The 26,355-nt window shown below is 45.7% G+C and overlaps 1 protein-coding gene across 2 annotated transcripts in view; it reads left to right on the forward strand.

The window, feature by feature from the left end:
* Positions 1 to 641: 641 nt before the first annotated feature.
* Positions 642 to 26,355, forward strand: part of LRRC8D (leucine rich repeat containing 8 VRAC subunit D) — a 481,210-nt gene continuing 455,496 nt past the window's right edge. Inside the window, exon 1 of one of the 2 annotated variants that reach the window (XM_069641757.1) lies at positions 642 to 912. The gene's annotated coding sequence lies outside the window, so the exon portion shown is untranslated. The remainder of the gene's footprint in view (positions 913 to 26,355) is intronic. The other variant, XM_069641755.1, reaches the window with a different exon arrangement.

A 26,355-nucleotide genomic window follows, 5' to 3' on the forward strand; every position in this document is an offset into this window, starting at 1 on the left:
TATTGTAACCCTCAAGCAAGCCTTCTCAAGTATCCTTATAGCGCCTCGATGCCTGTGGGCTGTAGTGCGCTATACAAATCCAAAAATAAATAAAATAAATAAAATGTGACCCACACCCTGATGCTTGTAGAGCTAGCGGCGTGTTACAAAACAATATAAAATAAAATAAATGACCAGCATGACCATGCAGCGCTGCCACCTCCAACTTATTTTTATCCATAAAAATGGATAGCTAGCACTGCACAGCTGGGCACACCTGGGTCATCGGGTTCATGAGTAGCAAGGAACTGGCTCATGAAGCATGAAACCTGACCAGCACACACGTGTGTCGCTTGTTACTGACAGTGAAAATAATAAAGTTAGCAAAACGCCACCTCATTATCAAACTGAGTGTGAGACAATAAGTGTCAGGGCTGACGGCTCGCTCCTATAATTATAGCCAGAACGAAAAATGCCTGAGAATGGAGTGCTGATAGCGAGCACGGGGGAGAGGAGGGGAGTGATACCTGAGGTTGTGCATTCGGGAGCTATCTGCACTGCAGCTGGTGTGGATGCGACTCGAGCGGGATGATGGTGCAGCGTGGGGAATGCAGAGTTCAGCCGCAGCGAGTGCTGAGGTGCGCTGGAGGGAGCTGCCTTAACGTTTTTCCCAGGGCACCTTTAGGCGACTGGCCGTCCCTCTCGCAGCATCATTCTCTGGCGCCGCCTCCTCCAGCTCAAGCTGGAGCCGCCGCCGCCACCGGTGACAAGCTCTCTGTTTACCAGCAGAGCTCCCGGCACGGAGCCGTGCGTTTCCCGGGGTGGACAAGTGCGGCGGGTGGGGAGTGACCTACCGCTGCGCAGCTTCGCTGCCCTGGCGCCGCGGCCATCGCTGTGGCGGATGCGAGGGCCTGCGGCTGGGGAGCTGTCCAGGTACGTCTACCGCTGCGTGTCGCGCGCAGGCAGACCTGCGCTATCGCTGGCAGGCGCCCGGAAGGGTATGCATGGCCTGGAGCAGCCGCAACGTGCCATTGTGTGCCGCTGCCCCAGGCCTGGAGCACCCGGCCCCCGAGTTCGTAGGTCGACCTCAGCCCTTCCTTAGAATCAACGCAACCATACTGCACGGTGTTGGGAATTCTCCTTTCCCGTCTGCCTGGTGTCTGTACAGGGCACATGGTTATGTATGATACCTGGTAACCTACATTTACATAGAAATGGGCTCGGGAAATCGGCCAAGCGCCCTGAGGTGCGTAACGTATTAAGTGGCAAGTTCCCGCACTTATGGAAGAGCCCTGGAGACCAACTGCCAACCTTGAACAAGGCACATTATGTGATTTTATGGCAATCGGTGCAGTCAACGGGGGTGGGCGGTGGGGTTACACTAGTCACTGCATGACAGTCTGTGGGTGTAGGAAGGGCCTGTGGCCAGCCTTCGTGGGCCAGAGTCTTGGTTGCATAGTACTGTCTGAGTACTGTGTTATAGGACTAGTCGAAGGGGTACACTAAAATACACACAGTGACATCGATGTGATATGTCAGGCATGAATAAGACGTGCATGATGTATTTTTTGTATTAATAGCGCAAGTCCCAGGGTGCAAATTATTAACAGCACTGGTTGAACTGCACCCATAATGCCTTGAGGGCGCCTGTAATATTGCCATCTAAAACACAAACCACGAGAATATAAATCAATAACTTAACCATTAAAGTTAAACGCCTAGGGCACCTTCGCTTTATAGAGTACCCTGATCTAAGAATGTAACCCAGTGGACTAGGCTATTCTCTAGAAACACAATTATCTTGGGAACTAGCGGGAAAAAGCGGGAAAAAGAGGACCTCAGTATTAGATGAATTAAGGGGGAGAAAGTTGGAAGATATCCAGGGGACAGCAGAGAGACAGCTTGAAACAGTAGAGTATAAAGACTCAGAAAAGGAACAAAAAGAGAAAAAGATTTGGGTATTGTCTGCATAGAGATGGAATTAGAGGTTATAAGAAGGAATGTGAGCAGAGAGGGGAAGATTATAGAGGGCGAAGGCCCCAGGACAGACCCTTGTGAGACTCTGTAATGTAGGGGTAGGGAAGCAAAGCTCTTGCCAGCCCAAGTGACAGAGTAGGAATGGTTGAAGTTAAACCATTTTAGAACAGAAGCACCCAAAGAGGTGAGAGAAGAGAGAAAAACCGTTTTGTTGACCGTGTCGAAAGCAGCAGAAAGATCAAGAAGGATGAGAACAGAGGAACGCTTGGAGTGGCGAGCAGAGAGGAGGGAGTTGGAGACGTGGAGGGAGTTGGAGACATGGAAAAGAGCAGTCTCGGTTGCCTGACGACAGGCGGAAACCAGATTGAATTGGGGGAAGAAGTGAAGGAAGATTGAGGTAAGAAGATATCTGAGAATAGGCAGCGCGCTCAAGGAGTTTACACAGGAAAGGCAGATGAGAGAGAGAGAGAGAGGGTGGAAATTAGCAGGGACAGAAGGGTCAAGAAAGGGCTTTTTCAGGATGGGAAGAAAGAGAGCATTTTTAAATGCACAGGGGAAAAAGAGAATTCTATAAGGAAGAATTAATAAGGAAAGTCAGATAACGAATGAAATGAGGATATATTCAGGGAATAAGCAGAGTGAAGAGGGTCAAGTGAGGAAGCAGTCAGATGGACGGGAGCAAGAAGAGCAGAGATATCAATATCAGAGAGTAGAGAATGAGGATAGAGAATATGAAGGGGGAATAGATAAAGAGGGTGGTTGGGCAGGGACAGATGGGAAGGAAGAGCATCAACTTTAGAAGTAAAGTAGTTTGTAAAGTCTGAGGAAGAAAGGGGGGAAAAAAGGAAGGATCAAGAGAGGAGAGAATTGCATGGTGAAGCTAAAGGAGACGATGGGGATCCTGGGAGAGTGAAAGGGTAATTTGGGAAAAATAGCTAATTCTAGCTGTAAGCAGAGCTGAGTCATAAGATGAATGCAGAGGGGATAGTGCAGAGAGATCGGAAGAAGACTGAGACTTTATCCAGTGCCTCTCTGCCCTGCGTAGATCCGAATAGAGAGGTTAGAGCAAGGGTAAGCCAAGGTTGGGGGCAATGTTCCCTCTAAGCTGTGCGTATGTGCGCTTGCCCAACTGCCTTCTGGGAGCCACTCAAAAGATTTTGACCAGCACACACAGGCAATTGTCACTGTCTCAAGATTTAGTAAGGCACAAGCCACAGCAATTACCTGATATTTGCTTTCTCTTAATATAACTAACTAGTCATGATATTCTGGCTCATTTAGATTACACTATTATGCAAGCATGACCTTAAAAACCGTAAAGAAAGGAATACAGCCACAAGAGGTAAAAACTAAAATGAAAAAGTTGCGCTATGAACAGAAAAAGCTAAGATATGTATGCACACATTAACCAAGTACTGTTCCCTCCCCACCCATGGCTCCTATGCCTCACTCTATCACACGTTTACTCGGACCTCAGCCCCAGAACATATTTAGATATTTCCAGACAACCTTGAGTCATCTTCCTCTCTTGCCTCTGCAAAAGGTTACCAGACTTGCACCTACATCTACTTGTTTTATGTTTGTTGTAATTTGTATACCCTTCAAACACCAGAACATCTGTTACTCATGATGCCTTATCAAAAGTGCCATTTTGGAAGGTATTCCAGCAACTTCCCTGGCACCCCTGAGATGTGTCCTGCATACTGCAGCACGACTCATCAAAGGACTCTGGAAATTCAACCCCATCACCCCAACCCCCCTATAACTGCACTGGCTCCGTCTGCAAGCCAATTTCATCTTCAAATCCTGTTACATCATACACAAGGCTGTCACCCTGAAGTCCTCAAGCTACCTGCCTGAGAAACTCCGCTTCTCTGGAGGACTGCAATCCAACAGAATTAAGGAAATGTTCAGACTTTAACTCTGACGGTGCAGGAAGGAAAGACCGAGAAGACCGGCCTTCTCTGTATATGCTCCAAGACTCTGGAATTTTCTCCTGTCAACATCAGACTCACCCCATCATGGCTATAGTTCAGGAAAGAGCTCAAAAACTTACTTTTCAAGCAACGGCTCATCTGTAAAACATAGGCCCACCTACCCTCAACTCCCCACTGTAAGGAAGGCATGGTATCAATAGTAGACACAAATACAATAGATGCAATTTTCGAAAACCTTTATTTTGGTATTTTTGTTGGGTTGGTAGAATTCCTAACTGGCCCTAACTCTAGAATGGGAGCAGTCTCGACCATTAAACAAATAACAAACAAGTTCAAGTCAGTCTAGTCAAAATAAAAAGGCCTATACTAAAAAACCTAACCTTGCCCTCCATCTCAAATGACAAATGTGTTAATGGAATACAAAAGGAAAATGGTGTCTTAAAAGAAATGTCGGAATGGCTTAAGTAAAAACTCCCTTGCCCATGTTCAGCAGCACCGGATCTCGATAGAACTGTGCCATCCACCTATCCTTTTAAAGAAACTATCAGTCTTGCATGCTCTGGCTTATTGGTACAATTCAGCAGTTCAGGCTTGGGCTTCAAGCTTTTTGGCAGTTCAATTCGTTCCTTAGGCTTCGTCTGCCTTGTCATAAATATACAGTTCTTTTCTTGACTTTTACTTTGCCACAGTTCAACAAAGGCTTCCCTCCACTGGGCTCAGGCTTGCCTCTCTTTTCAAATTCATCTTTTCACTTCATCACAGTTCAGCACAGGCTTTCCCTCTGCTGCACTTGTCCTGTCTTTCTCTTTGGGGGGGTTGCCTCCCTCACTCTCCTTCACTCTTAACTTTCACTCTACCACAGTGCAGCACAGGCTTCCCTCTGCAGGGCTCATGCCTGTCTTTCTCTTCATGAGTGTCCCCTTCCCCACGCTTTATCTTTATATCGTTTTACTGTTGAAGACTTTCCAAATTGCAAGGATTTTTCGTAAACCTCTTCATGACCACTTCAACCTCTCTTTAAACAATTCAACAATCTTCCTCATTTCGTAACACCAATGACTCTTGGTACTTGTAGTCTCTTATTCCCTTTACTTTGCCCTCTTGGCTTCTTTCAAAGTTCATATACTTTCCCCTTTTGACATATTCAGAGTTCACATACTTTGCTTTACACTTATTCAACTTCCTTTCCTGATCGCGATTACTTTCTGGCCTTCGGTTCTCATTTTTAATATACTTCAACTCAGAACATTTCACAGAGGCTTTCGAATGTGCGATTCCTCCCCGCAGGACCATTCTGTTACTTTGTATATCTTTTTCTCAATTCAGCAATTGTCCTTTTCACTACGCGTTTTATCGGCACATGCACAACCTTCAACTTTTGGTTACAGTTACTTTTGCTTTTAACAAAGACCGGGCTTTTGTTGCCTTCGTAACTCTCTGGTCGTGCTGATTGGGCTTCTTTCTTCAACGCCTTTAATGCAGCAGTCAAGGCCATTACCAACACCTCTTCTGCTCCTCCCAACTCCGTTGTTCACCCGGGAGGGTAGTGGGCTGCTTTAAAGCATCTTGAAGGTTTCTTCCTTCCGCTCACTCGGTTTCTGTGTTAGAACGCTTACAGCTTCCTGAAAGTGTGTAATTCTCGCCTGGCTCTCGATCTTCTCAACTGCCGATCAGCCCATTGGCCTTCCAACTTCCATAACCTGGTTCTCATCAGCCCCGAAAAAGGTGCTCCTTCTCGTACCCAGCCTCACTCAGAGTGTGCCTGTGCACGCCACCTTTTATCCTGACAGGGAGTGTTAACAAGTGGCAGGTGTGCATAGTCAGGATTACGTGCCTGACTCTGCCTGGTCTCATTAAAGGACGCTGCTCATGAGAGTCAGTAGAGGTAATCTTCCTTGCCTCATTCCTCATCTTCCTCGGCTCAGTAGGGTTGTCAATGTGAAGTGGGGAAGAATTATGGGAGCTGTAGTTTCCCTTTTAAAATAAGCACGCATAGGGATTAGATGGGTTGTGGAAGAAGGGGGATACCATATCTCCCCACTCCCTGAGGACACCCTACCCAGGTGACTCTCCCTTACTTGTCCACCCCCAGGGTTGGTATGCAAAAGTGATGGCCTTTCCCTGGCCACCTGAGTACGGGATCCACGGAGACTAGGTTGTGAAACACCCTCTTGTTTTTCACACCACTGTACCCGAGACTCTGTGATTGTCTCCTCCCCTGGTTGCTTGTAGATCCCTTGCTGCAAATTGCCTGTCCTTGTCCTTTCCAATTAGCTCCTACTCCCTTTTCTCTGCTTCCATCGCTGTGTTCTTCACCCTATGCTTGTAAAGTTCTCTGTTGCTCCCGAATCTAGGTCTTTGCTCAATAAATACCTGAATAATAATAAAAGCATCACCCACACTGTGTAACCCAACTATTATCACAACTATCTGATACTGACTGTAAGTAAGCAGGCTACTTGGATGTGTAACCGCAGCCCATGATTCCTATTCTTAGTACATATGTCACACAAGCATTTTGAAGCGGTCCCCTTGCAAGTTAATGCATTATATAACTCAAATCTGAATTTGCTCTCTAAGGATTTTGAGTAGACACATGTCATGCTCAGCGTCTGCTACTTAAGCATTGCTAACATTACCGTATACGTGGAGAGAAACATTGCAATATAATTTACTTGGCCTGCAAGGATAATGGGTATCGGCTATGGCTGATATTACTTGTGTATAATATTAGGGCAACAGATATTCAGACAGTAGAATGCGTTTCACACAATCTGCATTCTTTTCAAGTGTTCAGAGTTGCATTGGGTGTAGACTAGATCAAATTATATTTTAACTTGCTGCTATACAAAACGGTTTCAATTATCAGTTGTATAATCCTACCCAACGATATAAGGGTGTAGTAAGTTGCAAACATTCTTGTATGTACTGCAAAATAATTTTGTACATGCAGATTCATTACATGTTCTTAAAATGCACATAATATAATGGTGAGGCACTACATTTATTTTGCTTGCAAAGTATCATGGGTATGCAAATATCCCAGTGAGTGTTTTACCTATACTATCCCTCACTTTTTACTGTGCCTTGTCAACTAGTATTGGAGGCTAGCACTGCTGGCGGGGATGGGTATGGGTGGAAGGACAGAGGAAAACACTCCTTATAGGTAATAAACAAACTAGTAACTTTCATAATCCAAGTCAGTTGTTTCTAAGGTGCATTACAGTGATGGAAATATGTTGTTTCCTAACTAATAGGAAACGCTAGTAACAGTCTAGAGAACAGCACCTTCTCTTTCTTTCTATGCTCAGCTTCTGAAAGCATTACAATATAAACATGTGTTCTTCATTTATTGACTCTAGCATACCCCTGCATCGTGTTTAACTGATAACAATGAATTACAGAGGGATCCTTAGTTAAAGAAGAATGCACTCAAGCTGTTGTACCTCTAAGGATTGATGCTATTAACCTATTATGTTCTTCCACCGGACTCCATAACAAACCTCAGTAAGGATCTTGTTGAATTTTGTTTAGGCTCTGGTGAGGAAGGGCGGATAAAACGATATGTTGTATTATGTGCCCTGTCCTTTTACATCCTATGTCTGGGTTACAAGCAAGGCTCTGAAAAGAATGTGCTTCCTACTTGCAGTGAAATGATTTTTGAGGGAGTTCAAACATAATTAGCTCAACAATTCCAGTGGTCACAAGACCTCTTATGTGACCGCTCCGGATGGGGGGTGGTGGCAGCAGCATCAGGAACACAGGGAGGGAGGGAGGGAAGTCTTAACGGCAGTGCCACAGATGTGAAGGCAAGACCTACATCAGCAACCCTCAGGCGGAGTGTTTGTGCTGGTGGTGTTATTGTGTGTGTCTGTTCATGTTTTCTAATTGTATCTGTTATCTTCCTATTTTATCTGTGCTGGATCACCTTGACACTGGACATAAAATAGTAATGCCTGTTCAACTGCCTGCCTGGACTATGAACTCATCCTTCTAAAATGGCCGCTCTAATATCCGATCGGGCATTGGGAGTGAGCAATTTGAGGACCCCAAAGTAGCGTGGATATAGAACTTTATTTTTTCAGGAAAAATGTCAGAGATATGTTGAAAACAGCATGAACGCCAAGCGTCTTTAATAAACACATTTCTAGTATTTAGGCTATCATAGGGCAGGTCGGGTGTTATCAATATGTACAAAGGGTTGTTCTCATTATCAATATGTACAAAGGGTTGTTCTCATTTGGTATTCTATCTCATAGCAATTTAGCATGTTATGTGTTCAATAAACCAAAAGCGGTGATTGCTGGAAGTTTTAGAATTAATCTTAACCTCTGGCATTGCTCTGGACAACCCTCCAGACCATCGCTCTTCGCCTGCCAAGCTATTACAAAAGGGAAAGACCATATGCAAATCAGGCTTGGTCCCATCCCAAAAGGGACAGTCCAGCCTGAACTGCTTGGTCACATCCCTTTTGCATGAGACCACAAGCATCCCCAGACATGTTTCCGCCTCGTTGGGCCTCATCAGTGATGAGTAGCTTGGATCTCTAGGATCCAGAAGGCACGGTACCCACGTCTCAGGGCGAAACGTGTCTCGGGATGCTTGTGGTATAGAATCCCTGCTCATGTCCGAGTGTGTCACAAAACCTCCAGCACACGATTGGTCCAATTACAAAATAAGCATTAATTCCTCTAGGGGATGGACTTCACTTTGATTATGTAAAGTGAGACCAGAGAAAACATCACCCAATACAGGGACAGTTTGCCAATAGCTTATTGTAAGGAACAATACCACTGAAAGATAAGCTAAGAAACTTGATGCATACATTTGTTTGCTTTCATTTGTTTGTAAAAAGACACTAAATATAGCTGGCCAATGCAATCTATTCGGTGGACTATTATTATCTGTGGCAGTTAACTTTATGAGCTGTGAGGTCACAGAACATTATTTTTATTAACCATATAAAACATACTGCCAATTGATATCTTGCTTCGTAACTCTGCAACAGACGGGTTGACTAATCTCCCTACAGTGACACTATTTTAAATTGTTGGGCATGAAAATCAAGAAAAGTAGCAAGTAGCCAGGACTTTACTTGCCCAAACATTCTAACTGCAGAGTCTCAGTGGTGTATATTACCTCCCTATACCGCGGAGAGAAGATAGCCTCCATAGAGGCAGAAAGGTACCCACGAACTGAAAAACGCACTCGGAGCAAGCAATGACATTTTTTTTTAAATATATATAATGCTCATGGTAATGTTGCCCTGATTTCTCTTAAGCACTTGCAGTATTTTTTACATCATAAAAACTGAGGCACAGGGAGGACCTTAGGGTCTTTCACTGCAAACACAGGTTTATTAATACTGCGAAGAAATACCTGCAACACTGATGATGTAACTTCAGAGGTGTCTTCGACAAGTGTAGTTGCTATGCAGATCTGAGTCAGCACTGCCAGAAACATGCAACCTGCATATTGAATAAAGATTTAGTAACACGTGCCTCAGCTTTCTAGATTAAGGGTAACGTGGGGAAAACCTGAATAGAAAATAGGAGGGGGGGGGGGTGCTATACCTTAGATGTGGGAACACCACAACCCTGAGTGCATATTGAACACAATCCCCTGGTCGAAGTGTCCCGGGAATATCCTAACCGGGAAGAGCATACTTAGAAGGGAAAGCTTTATAGGAAGCGGAAGGTTCTCAGATCATCCATCACATTGTTGTAACATTTCCAGAAAGTATTGTACAAGCAAAGCCGAGAAATGATTGTACAACTCACCTGGAACACATACGCTTCCAGGGCTTTTCGGAGTTCAGATCCTAACTGGCTACTTATTATTTTGTTGTTGCTGAATGATCAGCACAGCAGCAGGTCGAGCTCTGAGGAGATTGGGCGAGGAAAGTACTCTATTCCGGATATTCTGTGCTGTGTGGTATCTTTACACTTGCAAAGTAATGCTTGGCAAAAGGATTTATACTGCACGTAATGCTGTGCAGTGCATGCTCCCCGAGGCCTCGCCTCACCACCTTCTTCGCCCACTCCAGCTTCACAAGACCTGTGAGTAGATGATGATAACAGCTAGAAAAGGCCCATAAAAAATCCCAAACCCTTGGTTATGGTGAAGTCTGTTTTCACTTGTGTCTGCATCGTGTGATTCCGTGCTTCTCTTATCCTAGATTTTAAGCACCCATCTATTGGGGAATTGTGTTGCAGTGGTGATTAGCATGTCACTCGTGCTGTACTGTGCCCTGTGTCCATAACACACATATGTTTCCACCCCATCCCTACTGGCAAGGTGCTAGCGCTGTCTGGAGTGCGGCGGAATTATGGTGTCCATTTTGGCCTTCAAACGCCTCTATTTCCGTGTCTCCAGCCCAGTGTTTTTTAATATGACAGCATATGCCCTTGAACATGTTGTCATCCGCTGCTTCACCTCTTCTCGAATGCCACGTTTTCCAGAGAGCCTGTGCTAAGACCCCAGTGTTGGCTTCATGTGAGTCTGGTGTAATACGCTCATCAGCACACATGAGTGATCCCAGAACAACCTGGGTTTGTGATTGAACTGCTGTTGCTATTGCGGGCACATGTTGGTGCAGCACTATAAGAGTGTCCCAACCTCGCAAGGCTTGCTGAGGAGTTAGGAACACCCCGTTATGTCCTCTTTATAGGCCTCCCCATTCAGGATAAGATATTGTGAATTGTAGCAGGTAATGGCCTGACACTCATTGGTAAATGCATGGAGTGCAGGGTGACGAATACAAAGGAAATTACATTTGACCCATTTTTGCACACTAGTTCTCGAACGCGCAGCTGCAGAAGAAACATCAGAATGAGTTCAAAACATCCTGACCATAGGGGGACACGCGAGAGCCGCTATGATGTGAGCTCAAGATACACCAGCTATAAATCCGGAAAATGTCCTTGGTCATCGACTTACTTTCACCCCGCAAAATGTTCAGCAAAGCATTGGAGTGGCCGGTGGGCTGAATGCGGGGTCCCGCTAACTTAGGGGCAATGGTGTATTGATAGAGATAGGCAGGACTGCCCCAGGCCCCGGGCCGCATGAAATGCGGGCCCATGTAGGGCCTGGGAGTTTAGGCGCGGAGTGGGGGGAAATGGCGCAAAAAGCAGTAGGGAGGGGCGTCCGAACGGCGCCACAACGAACAAAAGCCCAGGAAAGGGCAGGAAACAGCACCTGGGGAAGGTGCGAAATATAACAGCAAGGGGCCGTGGGGAAACCCGGCCCCCAAGAAGGAACAAAAGGCCTGGGGTGTATAAGTAAGCCAGGAAAAGGAGAGGCGGCACAAACCAGGTAAAGAGCTCACCTCTCTCGGGTAGGCTCTTAGTGCCTGGATAAGGGAAAGGAAAAACATTTGCCACCCAACCCACCCTACAAGAATAACGGAAGAAGAAGGGAGCAGGCAGGAGCCGGAACGCCGAGTACTCTTTCGGTACACGGTCCAAAGCATGTCGTAGGCGGCATGTGCCCAGGAATGAAGGCCCAGGGATAACAAGGACTCAGGAGGAGCCTTAGGCAACTTCGAGACTGGACACAAGGTGCCCAAAAGCATATGGCAGTGTATTGATTTTTGTTGTTGTGTATTTTCTGTAAGAAATAAAATGCCTACGGCCTACAACTTTTCCATAACCATAATTGGTCTGTGATTTATTATTTAGGTAGGGATCTGGTAAGAAGAGAAAAGCGAGCCCACACTACTCAGCCTATGACTCCAAGGCCTGGGGAGGAGAAATCTGCGGTGCTGGACAGGGCCGCTGCATGATCAGAGCTTTGCCTAGCCGGGCGAGGGAGACGAGATTTTCATCCGTAGTGTTACCATCGATGTGGCATCTGCTGGCGGTACCCCAACATAATATTTGCCGGTGCCCGCAAGGAACTGAGCTGGCCCCTGCTGAAGGAGGGTGCCCGTGCCCGGAGGGGCGATCTGCTCTGAGGAACGGACATCTGTGAAGCCATCTGTGCCCTGGAAGGTGGATTGGCTGCACTGGTGCGGGCGATGCAGGAGGAGCTTCCCGTGGTTTAGACAGAGTGTCAGCTAGAGCTGGGCTTCACAGAAGCCGAGGTCTGAATACTCACCCCTTGCGACAGCGGCGGACCCTGTGCAACAGTAGCGTCAATGTCCTGGAGAGAAGAATGCCCCGATCCGTCTGCCGGACTGCCTGCACCTGACCGGAGGGCCGCGGGCCAAAATCTAGTTGCACCGGCGACTTGTGACTGATGGCGGACATGCAGATGGCAATATAACCCTCAGTCACCCTCCATGGTCACTGGAGCGGAGTGGAAGCAGAGGTGAGACCACCAGTAGCTTGTGTAACTTCTGGGTGGGACTCTGCACTGGAATAATCAAGAGGCATCAGGATCCATCGCCGGTGCACGGGCGGTTGAGTGGAAGGCAGGCAGACCTGAAGAGGGAAAATGTCTGGCGTGGCACAGAGGCGGCAGTCCTTCCTTTAATATAAGAATCAGCAGTGGGGGCTCGGCGACCCCTCAATAGCTTCTTAGTGGCAAAGGGAAAGTCCGCTTGTTGGGGTAAGTGGCTGTAGTTTGGCCGGATAGCCCAGAATCAACTCAGAAGTCTCTACATCTCTGGGAGAGCCTGCATCAGCCCAGAACAGGATGGGGAAAAATTATAAAACGCAATCCAAGCTCTTATTCCACCCCCCCCCCCCAGCCAAGCACTCAGTCTGGGGGTCTCGGATATGGAAGAGGCAGCGTAATCAAAAGTGGAGTGTTCCTCAGACACTTTGCAGGACATTAAGGGCATACTGACACAGTTGCAGGCTGGCATTAACTAATTGGATACTCTTACCTGCAAATTTGACCAAATGCAGGTCAGGCTGAACAAGCATGGTGAATGGCTAGACAAGGCAGAACAGCGCCTGTCCATTGTGGATGATGAGTATGCAACAACTTCACGAGAAATGGTCCAGTTAAAGAAAGCAGGCAAGGACCTCCTGGAGAAGCAGGACGACTTGGGGTCAAGATCCCACGTAATAATCTCAGGGTTGTTGGGGTCCCGGAGGCAGAAGACAAAGGCCCATGGAACAGTTGGTGAAGACAATGCTGCAGGAAGTGCTTGGCGAGTCTGGCTCCTCCACTGCGTTCGTGATCGAAATGGTTTATCGCATACCAGGAGGATGCCCCCCTGTGCCAGGCACACTGCCCAGGCCCATCATTTCCAGGCTTCTTAATTATTGTGATAGAGCCTTTGCATTGCAGCGATCGTGGATGTTGGGCTCCCTCAGATACAACGAAGATCAGAATAAAGTCTTCCCGGATTTCTCCAACAGGGTGCAGGCATCTAGGAAGAATTTTATCGCGGTGAAGAAGCTCAAGACAAAAGGGTTTAAATATTCCATGCTATTCCCGGCATGCCTGTGAGATGAACATAATGGCAAAGCCCTATACTTCCCATTATCGCAGGAGACAAGTGACTTTTTGGACTCCGCAGACAATGGTGTTGGACCAGCGAAGAATAGAAACGGCCAGGGCAAGCCTCAGACCAGAGACCCAGGCTAATTCTCCTGTAGCACACTGGTGCTTCCCATTATGTTGTTTTTTGTTATAGGACAGGGTAGCCTTCTGTCGAGGCTCCCATGCCTTGGCACGGTGGGCGGAACTGTGGAGTGGGAGGGTTGAACTGATAGGTTGGGGTTGCTAGTGGGGGAGAAGGTAGAGGGGTGCAGTTTAATTTGGCTGTTTTGTTGGTGTTAGATTGCTCTTGATGGCATACAGGTAACCAGCCTTAACAATTCCAAGGGGATATTGCTACTGGGGTACTGGGTGAATGCAGCGGGAGAGGTCGAGGACTCCACCCTGCTGCGGAAGGAGAGTCTGAACACTGTTGCATAGAGGGAAGACGGGGGTGAGAGGATGGGCCTTGAGCGGCATGGAGAGCACCACAGGTGGGTGCCAGGCAGGGGAAGGGCTGTCGTTGCTCATCCGGTGCAGCCCCGGTTCGCATGGCTGGGTGGGCCTCCATTCCACTCTGGTCCAGGGATAATTTTCCTTAACCCGGATGGCTAACAAGGGGGTCATTTGCATGACTTGGAATGTACGCAGTCTGAATTGCCCTTATAAATTCAGAAAGGTTCTGCTGTATATGCAGAGACACCAAGAAGATGTACCTTTTGCCTTCTGAGGAGGATGTGTTTGCCAAATCCTGGGATTGCTATAGGTACTTCTCCTCTTACTCTAGCTACTCACGTGGGGTTTGCATAGCCATAAAAAGGCAATTTGGAATTTTCGTGCCAGGAGGTGGTGAGGGATATTGAAGGGGAGGGCCTTGATCCTTAGAGGTTTGGTACAAGGGTAGGGATTCACGTTTGTGAATTATTAGGGCCCTAACATTAACTCCCTGGAGACATTGGAGTTTATTGAGGTAAACTGGGGGTTCTCCCAGCCCTTTAAGATGGGTTAGCAATACCTTAGAGATGGACTGTGGATGCAGCGTTTACACAGACATCAATAATAGAGACAACTCAGCTAGTTGACAAAAGATACTGCTTTAATATCAATTCTCTGAAACAGGGAGTACAAGGGACATCAACAGACATCCCTCATCATGATCTCTTTCGAGACTTCTCAAAGCATTTCATAAAAAATTACATTCTTATAGTAAAGAATCGTCATATGTGACGTGTAACCTACGTATCACTAACGTCATCCTACGTGGTAAAATATAAAAACCTAATGGTGAGTGTGATAGGTTCTGCAATGATCATCTAGGTATATGATCCATACTCGTTTAGAGCAGTGGAACAAAGTTGTTTGCTTCTTAGCATCAGGTGGGGGCAACTGAGCCCTTCCCCAAAATATGTCACTATAAACGTCACTAAATATACGACATCTAATTGGCTACACAACTATAGGACCCTTGATCATGCGTTCCTCTATCCTTGGTTACTTTCTAACCTCTGTCATTACCTTCCCAACCTACATTAGCAGCACGCAGGCTAAAAGTCCAGGTGCAGATGAGCAAGTCTTAACCATAACTTCCCACCAATTAGCATATCCATCCATCATCACCTCAGTAGTCCACTGTCAGTTAGGTATTTGAATTCGGCCTTCAACATGTTATTTGCTTCGGGAATTCAGGGGAGTGAAGGCACGCTCTTCCTTCGTGCGTAGGTGTGACCATCATGCTCGTCCAACTTCTTCTCCCCACATGACTAAAGACGAAGAAATTGAGCTTTCAGTGTATTAAAATACTATTATTTAATAGATCTCTGATGTCTTCTTGTTTTTGTCCATGCCTTCTGAACAGGAGCTTCGTTCTTTCACACGATTTGTATCCAATGTCAGCTCACCCCAGTCTGATATGGCCTTGGCTCATCCAATCTCGCCTTTCTAAGTTTTGTCTGTAATTCACTTATTTTCTGATTGCAACAAAATGAAAAAGCGGCCTTCCTTCTTTTTGCTCAGCACTGCTATCGTATGTAGTGGGAACATCCATCCTTCACTGACTCATATATATATATATATTCAGTGAAAAAACTTTGTTAAAAGGGGCGTTATAGTTAAGTTGCGCTACTAAAAACCTATCAAATTCAGTAAAAAAACGTTGTTAAAGGGACGTTGCGGTTCAAACGTAAAACCGAAAAACCCCTGAAATTCGGCAGTTATGGTAAAATAAGCAACCATAACTCGCGCCACCGTGCACTGCTAACACTAACACCCAGGACATCAAAGATGACATCACAAATGACATTGATGACATCACTGGCTGGCTCTCCCTTTTTTTCCTTTACTGACATATCTAAGCCACATAGTTTTCTTCAGTAACAGTCAGGAAGTAAACATTGAAAAGGTACTATATTTGTAGACTTAGGGTCAAGTCATATCATATGAAACATATACATAGCGGAAGACACAGGCTTGAAAGAGAGCAATCCTTTCTGTGCATGAAGATAATCATTAGAGTTATCAGCACTTTCTCATAGTTTTATTTTTATTACTATAACTTCCCTGTATATGCTCATATTTGTATACATTGTACTCGCACTCCTTTCCTTAGGGTTCACTGACATCATTTGATACACATACATACAGTAAGTAGCAGCTTTGAAAGAGAGTAATCATTCCTCTGCATAAAGATAATCAGTTAGGTTATGAACTCTTTCTGCTACTTCTTCTGCTTTTTTACTTAATTCTCTGTCTCTGTATATACTCATATTTGTATGTGTTGTTGTCTCTTTGTGTTTTCTGTATTAAGTGTAATTATGTATTAAGTGGGTTTTATTAGCTACTTATTACATGTTTCACAGTACGCAAAACTCTAATAAGAAAGCAGTTATCATTTCATTATTCTACATGGCGAGATTATGAATATTGCACCTTCATCATGTATACTGCACACACTGCCTAGGTTTCTGCATGAGTTGCTTAGTATACTGGATAGAACTTCATAATAGAATGCTATTTATATCAATGTATTGCTTAATGCACTAATTAGCTCATGATATTTATTCAAATCATCCTTCACACTTTTTGGTCAACATTATAAGAATCCCTCCTACAGAGTTTTCATGAAAAGTAAATGCACATGTGATGTCATCAGTGATGTCATCAATGACATTTGTGATGTCATCTTTGATGTCCTGGGTGTTAGTGTTAGCAGTGCACGGTGGCGTGAGTTATGGTTGCTTATCTTACCATAACTGCTGAATTTCAGGGGTTTTTCGGTTTTACTTTGAACCATAACGTCCCTTTTAACAAAGTTTTTTTACTGAATTTGATAGGTTTTTAGTAGCGTAACTTAACCATAATATCCATGACTTTATATACATGTAACATAGAACATACTGAACTCCTAGCTAGTGATTTCGATGTCCGCGGACTACCGCCATGTCCGTGGACATATCGAAAATCTGAGCGTGGTGAATGTAAATTTACATAGTGTGCCCCATTTGTCCTTTGAGATTGGCTCTGAAAAGAGCCGTTTTTTGGGGGGTTTTTTGCAGATGCTTGACAGACACCTGTTATTTTGTATTTTTCTTTTTCTTACTTTACTCCTAAAATCTTCACATAACCTTCTCCAAAGCAACCCTTACATTACAAAACAGAGTGGCATTTCCCATAAAAGATAAGGAAATACTATCTTCTTTAAAATAAACAACATTACTGGAATCAATATTCTCATTATTACAGAAGAACATACCAGCTCTAAGCATGAAGGCACACATGCCTCGGTTGATTAAACACCTAGCATTGTTTTGTTGAGGACAAAAAACTGAACTATTGTCCCATATTGCCCTAGGTACTAATCAAGAAAAAATTACTTTGGCATTTGGAAGGATGTTCATTACTGCTTGAACCAAGTGTTCCAAATCTGCCAACAAAGCAGGGGCACTGACATAGCCCAAATGGAAAGCACCATAGTGCAAAACTACCACATGGGGACTGTTGATCCTGCCCATATCTTCACAAACTTGTACAATTCCCTGTACATTGCAATCAGGCACAGTGCTGCACACCACATCCACTCCTTTAACATCAAAATTCTTTGCAACATGCCTGCATTGAGCATACTGTTGTAAACCATGCTCAAACATATCTCCGAGCACCAACACCCTGACTTTCTCCACTTCTGCCATCTTCACTACACACACTCTCTTTGAACACAAATCCACAACCTCAACATCTGATTGGCTGATCCCTACAGTCTTCTTTCCATGCTGGATTTGCTGGAAAACCCCAGATGTAGCACACCCTGTCCGCAGACCGCATAACTCTTAGACAGCCCTTCTACCATTACCACTTCATTCTCTGTGCCATTCCCTCATTGGATACAGCTAAGCAGGCACACAATACGGAGAACGTCCTCAGAACACCCCCATTTTCTTTATGTACGAACATTTCAGGACATCGCGAGTGTTCTTAGAACACTTTCAGCTTGACCACGAACAATACAGACAACGTCTTCAGGACACCCCCTGCGAACATTCCAGGACCCCACGAGTCTTCTTAGAACACTTTCAACTTGATACCGAATCCATTCTGTTTATTTACGAACATTTCAGGACAGCCGTGTTGTCCGCAGAAAAATCGAACACAACAAAAGTGTCTAGCACATAAAAAACAGAACATTGAACCTATCTCATACTCCCCCACCCTCCCCAAACACTCTTACACACAAACACACTCCACTAAATACAATTTTTAATCCAAGTTTCACTGCGCTGTCCGTGGTCGTCCGCGAATGCAAGATGGCGGGCGCCACAGAAAATCTGACGCGCTTCACGCAGGACGCCGTCCAATCACCGAACACGTCGCATGTCCGCGGACATCATGCAAGCCGCTCGGCCAATCAGGGCACTGTCCGCGGAGCGAACCAGGAAGTCCATCCGCGGAACGAACCGGGAAGTCCGTCCGCGGAGCGAACAGAGATATCACTCATTTTTTTGCCTTACATTTTGGTCATTTTAAAAAAAACTACTGGATGGATTTACACCAAATTTGCAAAAGCACGCTTTCGGGACCAAGCCCCTGCTCCTGCCGCAAATTTGGTGTAAATCCGTCCAGCGGTTTGGGCTGTAGGCGTGCGCAACGTTTTTTCCCATTATGTCTATGGGAAAAAACAAAAGTTTTGGGACCCCACCCCTATAACTTTGCCCCCCTGGACCAAACCTCTCCAAACTTTGCAAAATAATTCAGAGTGTGCCAAGTTTGGTGAGGATTCGTCCAGAGGGAGCGAAGTTATAAGCCACCCAAAAAATGCTCTTCCTATGGAAACACCAACTTAACCATAACTACATGGACGCTACCGTGCCCATGTAATATGTACTGCGCATGCAACAATCTATTCACTATAAAGCTAGCCTTTAAGAATACTTCATCTGCTTGCATTTCTTTGCATGTGTACATGTGTGAAGTAGCTTAATAACTTCATTATTTCTGTAGCATAAGTTTCTTCACCTTGATCCCAAGATTTCATGTATCGCGATACATTCTTGATGCCTTATAGAATTGTCTGCATTCTCTCATCTCTGCATCTCTTCTCTATATGTCAGCTTTGCTCTGTATGACATTGGTGGTGACTTCACCATTCTGCTTCGTCATTCAACCATCCTGTTTGTTCCGGAATTTCATTCAGATGACCATCGTATTGTCTCATATGCAAGTATGGTTTCCTCAATGGGAACCTTGCCTCCCAGATTCTCTTGGGTATCGGTATTTTCACTGGTACTACACATGCCTCACACTCTGGCATACAGGTGCTCTGGGCAAGATGGTTGAGGTGGGGGTACTTGGCTCCTTCTCTATACTCCCCCATCTGGGCGATTCATCGACCACTCTCCCCTCAGTCTTCATGTCTAGACATCCTTGTCTGAAGAGCTGCTTCTTTGGAACCCATATCTTTGACTCCCTTCAGGCATCCAGCAGATTTCACATGCTCATCTTTATTCCAATTCATGAGCGTGCACTGTCCACTTGGACTGCAATAGATCCATCTTCCCACATACTTCTTATGTTTCTTTGGATACAGAAACTTTGTTCCCTCAGGTGCATGTATACTGACCTTCTCAAAGTCTCTGATCTCATCATCTGTTAAGTCTCTGGCCTTCCATCCTGATTCAACATCGATCATTATCTTCATCCCTATGGCTTTCTTTGCTGTCTTCTTGCATTGTGTGATTATTATCTTGATAACACAGAATCCAGGCAACACTAACACAATCAGGGCTCTAAGGAACTTTAACATGTCTGCCATCCATTGTGGAACCCAAGAAAAAAGTGATCCAAACCAGCTGTCATCAGCAATGTCTTCTCCTTCGTCTATCATCTGGATGTGTAGCTTCGTTAACATCCTTATGGCCTCAGTCAAGGTGCCATTCTCCTCATTGTGAGAAGGTGTGAATGTGCAACATGATTCTCTGATTTTTGCACAAACACCTCCATCCATAGCTGTGATCCTGTCCAAGACGTATCTGTTCTGAAGAGTCATCAGTCTTATGGCTCTCAGCTCCTCCTTGATAGCATTAAATCCCTTTATGGTTGTATTCATCGTCTGCAGTAATTCCCATCTGGTTATCTGTAACCATTTAGTATTTGCTCCAACCTGCATACTCCGCATGACAATTATCGTGAACACTGATGAAGTCTGGCTGAACAGTCTGTGTTCATACGGGATAGAGGCAAAAGCCTCTATCGATTTTAGTGAAGAGTAGTTCTCTCTCTTTATTCGATGAACCAGCTGCACAGATCTCTTCTTCCTCAGAGGAGCATCTGCTTTCGCTAAACTGTCAATGTTCAAGTCACTTTTAGGAATCGCCACCGCAGGAACATGAACATTCACCAATGTGCATATTCCTCCTCAGTCTTTGGGCAGCTTCATATATGCTCTGGATCCACATGCCCAATGGTGATCCATGATCACTGCTGTTACAAGTTTTATTCCTGGTACATCAAAGATTCACCCACATTTCTGATTCTCTCCAACTTTTCTTATGCAATTGTTTCTGAAACACAGCTTTGAACTTTCCAAAGGCACTATCTGTAAGGGTCCTCCTCTGTCTTCGACCCAGGTCAATAGTTTAGCAAGTCTTGGCCATAGAGGTTTGCAGCCAATCTGCACTATGTCAATGGTTGGTTGATAACAACCAATGAGCACCCATGCTCTGCAGATCACCACTCCTTCTTGCCATCCATCTGGTGATAGCACTGATCCCCAAATCTGCATTTGGCCTCTGTTCTTCCATCTATGACTTTCTTCTGCAGATTTCCCTGAAACCTCATGTTTTCTGTTTGCTTCTTGTCTGATTTCCGCTCCTTTCACCCCAGACTTTCCATATCTGATCACAAGGTTCTTTGTCTGTGCCTTAATTCTTGTCTTTGTTTCTTGTATATAATCATCTTCACCTGGATCTGTGTTTTCGGTTGCCCATTTGAGATAGGCATCTCGACCCATGAACTGGCCTCTTGTTCTGCAGAATGCTACACATGATAGACAATGTGCTGTCTGGACATCTATTTCAATAGCTATGAAGATCTTAGTCTTCCCCATGCTATAGGGCAGGAGTGCACATACAAAGCATACTTCCTTCAAGGTTCTTCTTCCCACCTCTTTCATATGCTGATACCAAAGATTATTCCCCAAATGTGCTGTACTGTCCAGGTAATCATTTAGCTCATGGTCTTTTTCTCTAGCATTTCTTTTGGATCTCGCTCTTTCTTTAAGAAGTACATCAGCATAGTTTCTTCTTACAGGACCAATCATAAAACCATTAGTCAGTCGAGTAGGAGAAAGTTCTGAGTTTCATCCTCTCAACATAATCTTTAGGCATAAAAATGTCTCGCAAAATATCCATGTGTCAGATCTTTTTAGAAACTAACCTTGCTTCATTTATCACAGGACCAGGTGCTCCTGTGCATCTCTAATGTAGGGATAATAATCTTAGTTATTGACTGTCTAGTAGTTGGCACCTTTGTACCCTTCTCGTGCACACGAGGATACACAGGAATCTTTACTTCATGCGTCTCTACAAAAATTACAGCGCGTATTGTAAGTGAAAGCAATACCACTATGAATATAATACAGGTTTAGATGACACACACATACGAAAACTTGCACCATGAGCTTCGTGGACATCTCTCGTGACCTGTCATGATGAAGTTGCTATTGATGCTGCTCATCTTACATTTAAGGAAAGAAAAAGTATTTTTAATGCGCAAAATTATGCAATACTCTGGTAATATCTTAATCTTCTCAATAGGTTCTTCAAGCAGCTGGCTGATCTCACGACAATTAACAGGGTTCCTGATGTATAGAAAAGAGTCGTCCTTTCGCCAGACGAAATGTGGATGCCGCTCTCCAACAAGAAGTAGAAGACTACAGCAAGTAGGCTCTGGATCTCTTCCTCAAAAAGTCTCATTCAGGATGTCCTTAGTCTACTTCATCTGGCAGGATTATTTCAGTGACATACACCAATTCCCAACAGATGCCACAAATCTGCTTTAGACCAGATGACATGAAGATTTTTCTTTCAGCATGAAACGAAAGGTTTCTCAACTAGTGAACCTTTTAATCCTCTTCCTCGAAAGTCTCATTCAGTCCTTAAGGTTCTCTGAGTACTCATTCACTTGGTGTATGATTTCTCTCAATATTCGATTGAGCTCTGCATTATTTTTTCGGGTCTCTCAAGAAAGTGTTGACATCAGTTTGCCTCCCTACAAGATGTGGACATTCTTCAATCAAGTAATAGAAAACTAGGCTGATCAGTCTATGTTCATTATCTGGTGACAGGGGCATCTGTGTTTCTCCCACTGTACTCAGGAAGTTGAAGAATTTGTTCAGTGAGAACTGTAAGCAATCGTCTCACAATTGTGCCATTCTTAGGATCTTGCAGGAAAATAGGAATGCTAGTAGTTCTCCCCACCAGCGCAGAGTATGCGCAGAGTACACACTTGAGAAAAGCATGAACGATTTATGAAACGTTGTCATTGGGCACCACCATAGGCACCTCCAGAGAGAAAGTCAGTAAGAAAGGAATCGGGATACTGCTCTCTTTTCTAATTGTCAAACAAGAATTCCAAATCTGGCATACTCTTCTGTTTACTCAAGGCTTAAAGGAATGGTGCGGTTAGAAATATTATTTTCCCTATGGTTCGGCCATGTGTTTTTAACCATAAGTCGATCGATCGTACAAACAATTCCTATGCACCTTACCCTAGTTTTCATCTCTTGAACAACAGCGAAATCGGGCAGCAGGGCGCGCCCATCTTGTCATAATCTAATCACTTGCCACATTGCCCTGGGTGACCTGCGTTTACGGCACTAAATCATATCCCCCGCCCCTGAGTCTGACATTACCAATTCATTGATATTCGCCGCCTCTCTCCGTGACGTTACTGGGCAGCGTAGCAAAACGTGCCCACTCATCACCTACGGGACTTGACGCAGAACCCGGAAAACAACACACATCGTCTCACAGCGCAGCACGTCACTATTAGGAATATGAAACTGTACTTTAAAAGGAAACCGCAAGACTGTGCAATTGGTAAAGTGCATTTATTTCACATTAAATGTTTCGATAACATTCGGTGTCTGACATATTCAATCAAAATGGGACTTGTTTTCTTTGCTCTCGATCTGCAAATGTTTATCATGAGTCACGCGCTGTTCCTTTTTGGTACACAGGGTGTTCGTTTTGGCTAAATTAAGCACTCCGGTCACATGGTGAATTGCAAGGCTGGTGCATCAACTTGGCACTAGACCACCGTAAAGGTTGGTATGTTGCTCCTAATCGCTGGTACCACGTAGGGGCATATCTGCCCTTGTCTGTCGTTCCAAAAAATGGTCAAGTAAATCCAGTGATTGACATGTAGCTGCAGCTGGCGATTGAAGAATCCATTGGTCGGGATCTGGAATAGATGACAATCGCAGAATGGCACGATGTACCTGTTTGCAAAACATAAAAATCTAAATGTGTCTCAGTAGCCGATCTTTATTATAATTAATCATTTTCTTTATTATCGCAGAGGTGACACAATGTGAACCAAGAGAATACAACGTGGAATATCAAAGTACTCTGCTATTTGCTTCTGAGGCTAGTGCAATGGAGTATATAGAGCTCTAAATGTAATGCGTAAACTGAGGCAACAATTTGAGGTGCACACACAATGTAATGATTTATTAGCGTAGAACCAGGGGGAAACCAGTGGTGGTGTACATGTGACCGGTAGATAGCCCAGCACAAAAAGGTTGTACTAGCACTTCATTGCAATATGCCACACAGGTCGAACAAGTACAATGTAACCCAGCAATAACGATCAGCTATTTATATTACGACTACTTCTGGTATAAAATCGTATAAAGAGAAACTTACATAATATTCGGCATTTCCATTCTCTTGGCGTAATGCAGGCCGTAATGCAGACTCCTCTGTTCGTGTCAACGATTTTTCATAAACTGAACTTACATGTAACTAGGTCCAGTTTTGGAATGGACACCCTTATCATATCATATGTTATTACCACCCCCCTTCAATTCAATCCCACGGAGGAGGGCAGGAGCCCTAGCCTCCTGAGCCGAGGAGCATCTTCAGCTACACACGGTTCAGCCGTGCTTCGGATCACCCTGCCTCACCGAATTCCCTCAAGGGCGAGGGCTGCCATCATATCACAGTCAGGTATGCCCATCGTGCATATTTATTGATCTCCAGCTGCACGACGAGTTCTGAAGCGCAACGCTCCGTGAGAATCGCCTGACTTCGGCAGATTCTTCCGCCTGGCCCAGCAATGGCGGGCGCATCGCGGCACCAGAGCGAGGCTCTGGCCGCACGAATCAGCTGTTGACCTCCCCATTCATAATTATCCCCTTCCGCCGGCAGGCGGGAACGCCGGCCTCTCAACAAAGGCCCGCACTAAGGCCCCTGTTTGCCCCCTGAATCACTCCCTCTTCACTGCAGCCGCAGCAGCACACCACGGAGGAGGGCAGGAGCCCTAGCCTCCTGAGCCGAGGAGCATCTTCAGCTACACACGGTTCGGCCGTGCTTCGGATCACCCTGCCTCACCGAATTCCCTCAAGGGCGAGGGCTGCCATCATATCACAGTCAGGTATGCCCATCGTGCATATTTATTGATCTCCAGCTGCACGACGAGTTCTGAAGCGCAACGCTTCGTGAGAATCGCCTGACTTCGGCAGATTCTTCCGCCTGGCCCAGCAATGGCGGGCGCATCGCGGCACCAGAGCGAGGCTCTGGCCGCACGAATCAGCTGTTGACCTCCCCATTCATAATTATCCCCTTCCGCCGGCAGGCGGGAACGCCGGCCTCTCAACAAAGGCCCGCACTAAGGCCCCTGTTTGCCCCCTGAATCACTCCCTCTTCACTGCAGCCGCAGCAGCACACCACGGAGGAGGGCAGGAGCCCTAGCCTCCTGAGCCGAGGAGCATCTTCAGCTACACACGGTTCGGCCGTGCTTCGGATCACCCTGCCTCACCGAATTCCCTCAAGGGCGAGGGCTGCCATCATATCACAGTCAGGTATGCCCATCGTGCATATTTATTGATCTCCAGCTGCACGACGAGTTCTGAAGCGCAACGCTTCGTGAGAATCGCCTGACTTCGGCAGATTCTTCCGCCTGGCCCAGCAATGGCGGGCGCATCGCGGCACCAGAGCGAGGCTCTGGCCGCACGAATCAGCTGTTGACCGCCCCATTCATAATTATCCCCTTCCGCCGGCAGGCGGGAACGCAGGCCTCTCAACAAAGGCCCGCCTCCGGAGCCTTGGAGCCAGTGTCTACTCGGACCTTTAATCCATTGTGAGTAGAGGGATACCCTCAGTCTACACTATTGTGCTTTCTGGTATGTCTCCTGCTACTCCGCAATCATAAACATTTGAACTCGGTTATTTTCACCTTCGATAACTGTTTGCTGCATACGCTTATGCCTCCAACTCCACCGCCTCTATGCGTTACTGCTGCCACCTCTTAATAGTACAGTCATTGTCAGCCCCTAGTGCTTTATGCCTCATGACTGCTATTGGCTGTGCCCTTTGGTCGCTAACGGACCACTGTAATTGTGTTGTGCCTTATGGTCGCTAACGGACCACTGTAATTGTGTTGTGCCTTATGGTCGCTAACGGACCACTGTAATTGTGTTGTGCCTTATGGTCGCTAACGGACCACTGTAATTGTGTTGTGCCTTATGGTCGCTAACGGACCACTGTAATTGTGTTGTGCCTTATGGTCGCTAACAGACCACTGCAATTGTGTTGTGCCTTTGGTCACTAACAGACTACTGTAATTGTGTAAGTGCCATATGGTCGCCCTCGCGATCTTTACCAGATCACGCGCTCTTAGACTCTATTAGGTCAACATGCCCCCCACCAACAGTCTAACTACTGCAAACTCTCCTCTGTACTCTTTCAGTACCCTACTTACCAGACTGCTGCCCACCTTTCTCCTCCTTATACTGCACTCTGGCTGTACTGCACTATACCATACCACCACCCCTATCTACCACTCTTACTTGCATCACACCTCAACTATGCCATGCCACGCTCACCACACCAACCCTTACCTTAACAACCCAGCCCTCTGGATCCAGCACTTCGCCACCAGACCTTTACCTAACCTACCCTGCTCTATCTCCTTGAGAAATGCTAGACTTGGCTCGCGTCTTACCCACGCTTCCCATCATTTAGCTCACCGCATCAAACTGCCTCACCCTTTGTCACCACCCACACTTACACCTAATCTACCACTATCTTCCAACTCCCCTAACTCAAATAATATCAAAGGCGCGCTAATCAACGCCAGATCACTCCCGGCTCACGCCTTAGAAGTAGCTGACTTGATCCTCAACCTTGACCTCGACTTTATAGCAATCACTGAAACCTGGCTCCACCCAGCTTCAGGTCCTCTTCTCTCCCTCGCTATCCCTCCAGGCTACAACATTATCAGACATGACCGTAATTCCATCCAATCTAAAGGAGGTGGC

This window comes from Ambystoma mexicanum, chromosome 1q, assembly GCF_040938575.1.
Source record: "Ambystoma mexicanum isolate Mex_15411 chromosome 1q, UKY_AmexF1_1, whole genome shotgun sequence".
NCBI classification, from domain to species: Eukaryota; Metazoa; Chordata; class Amphibia; order Caudata; family Ambystomatidae; genus Ambystoma; species Ambystoma mexicanum.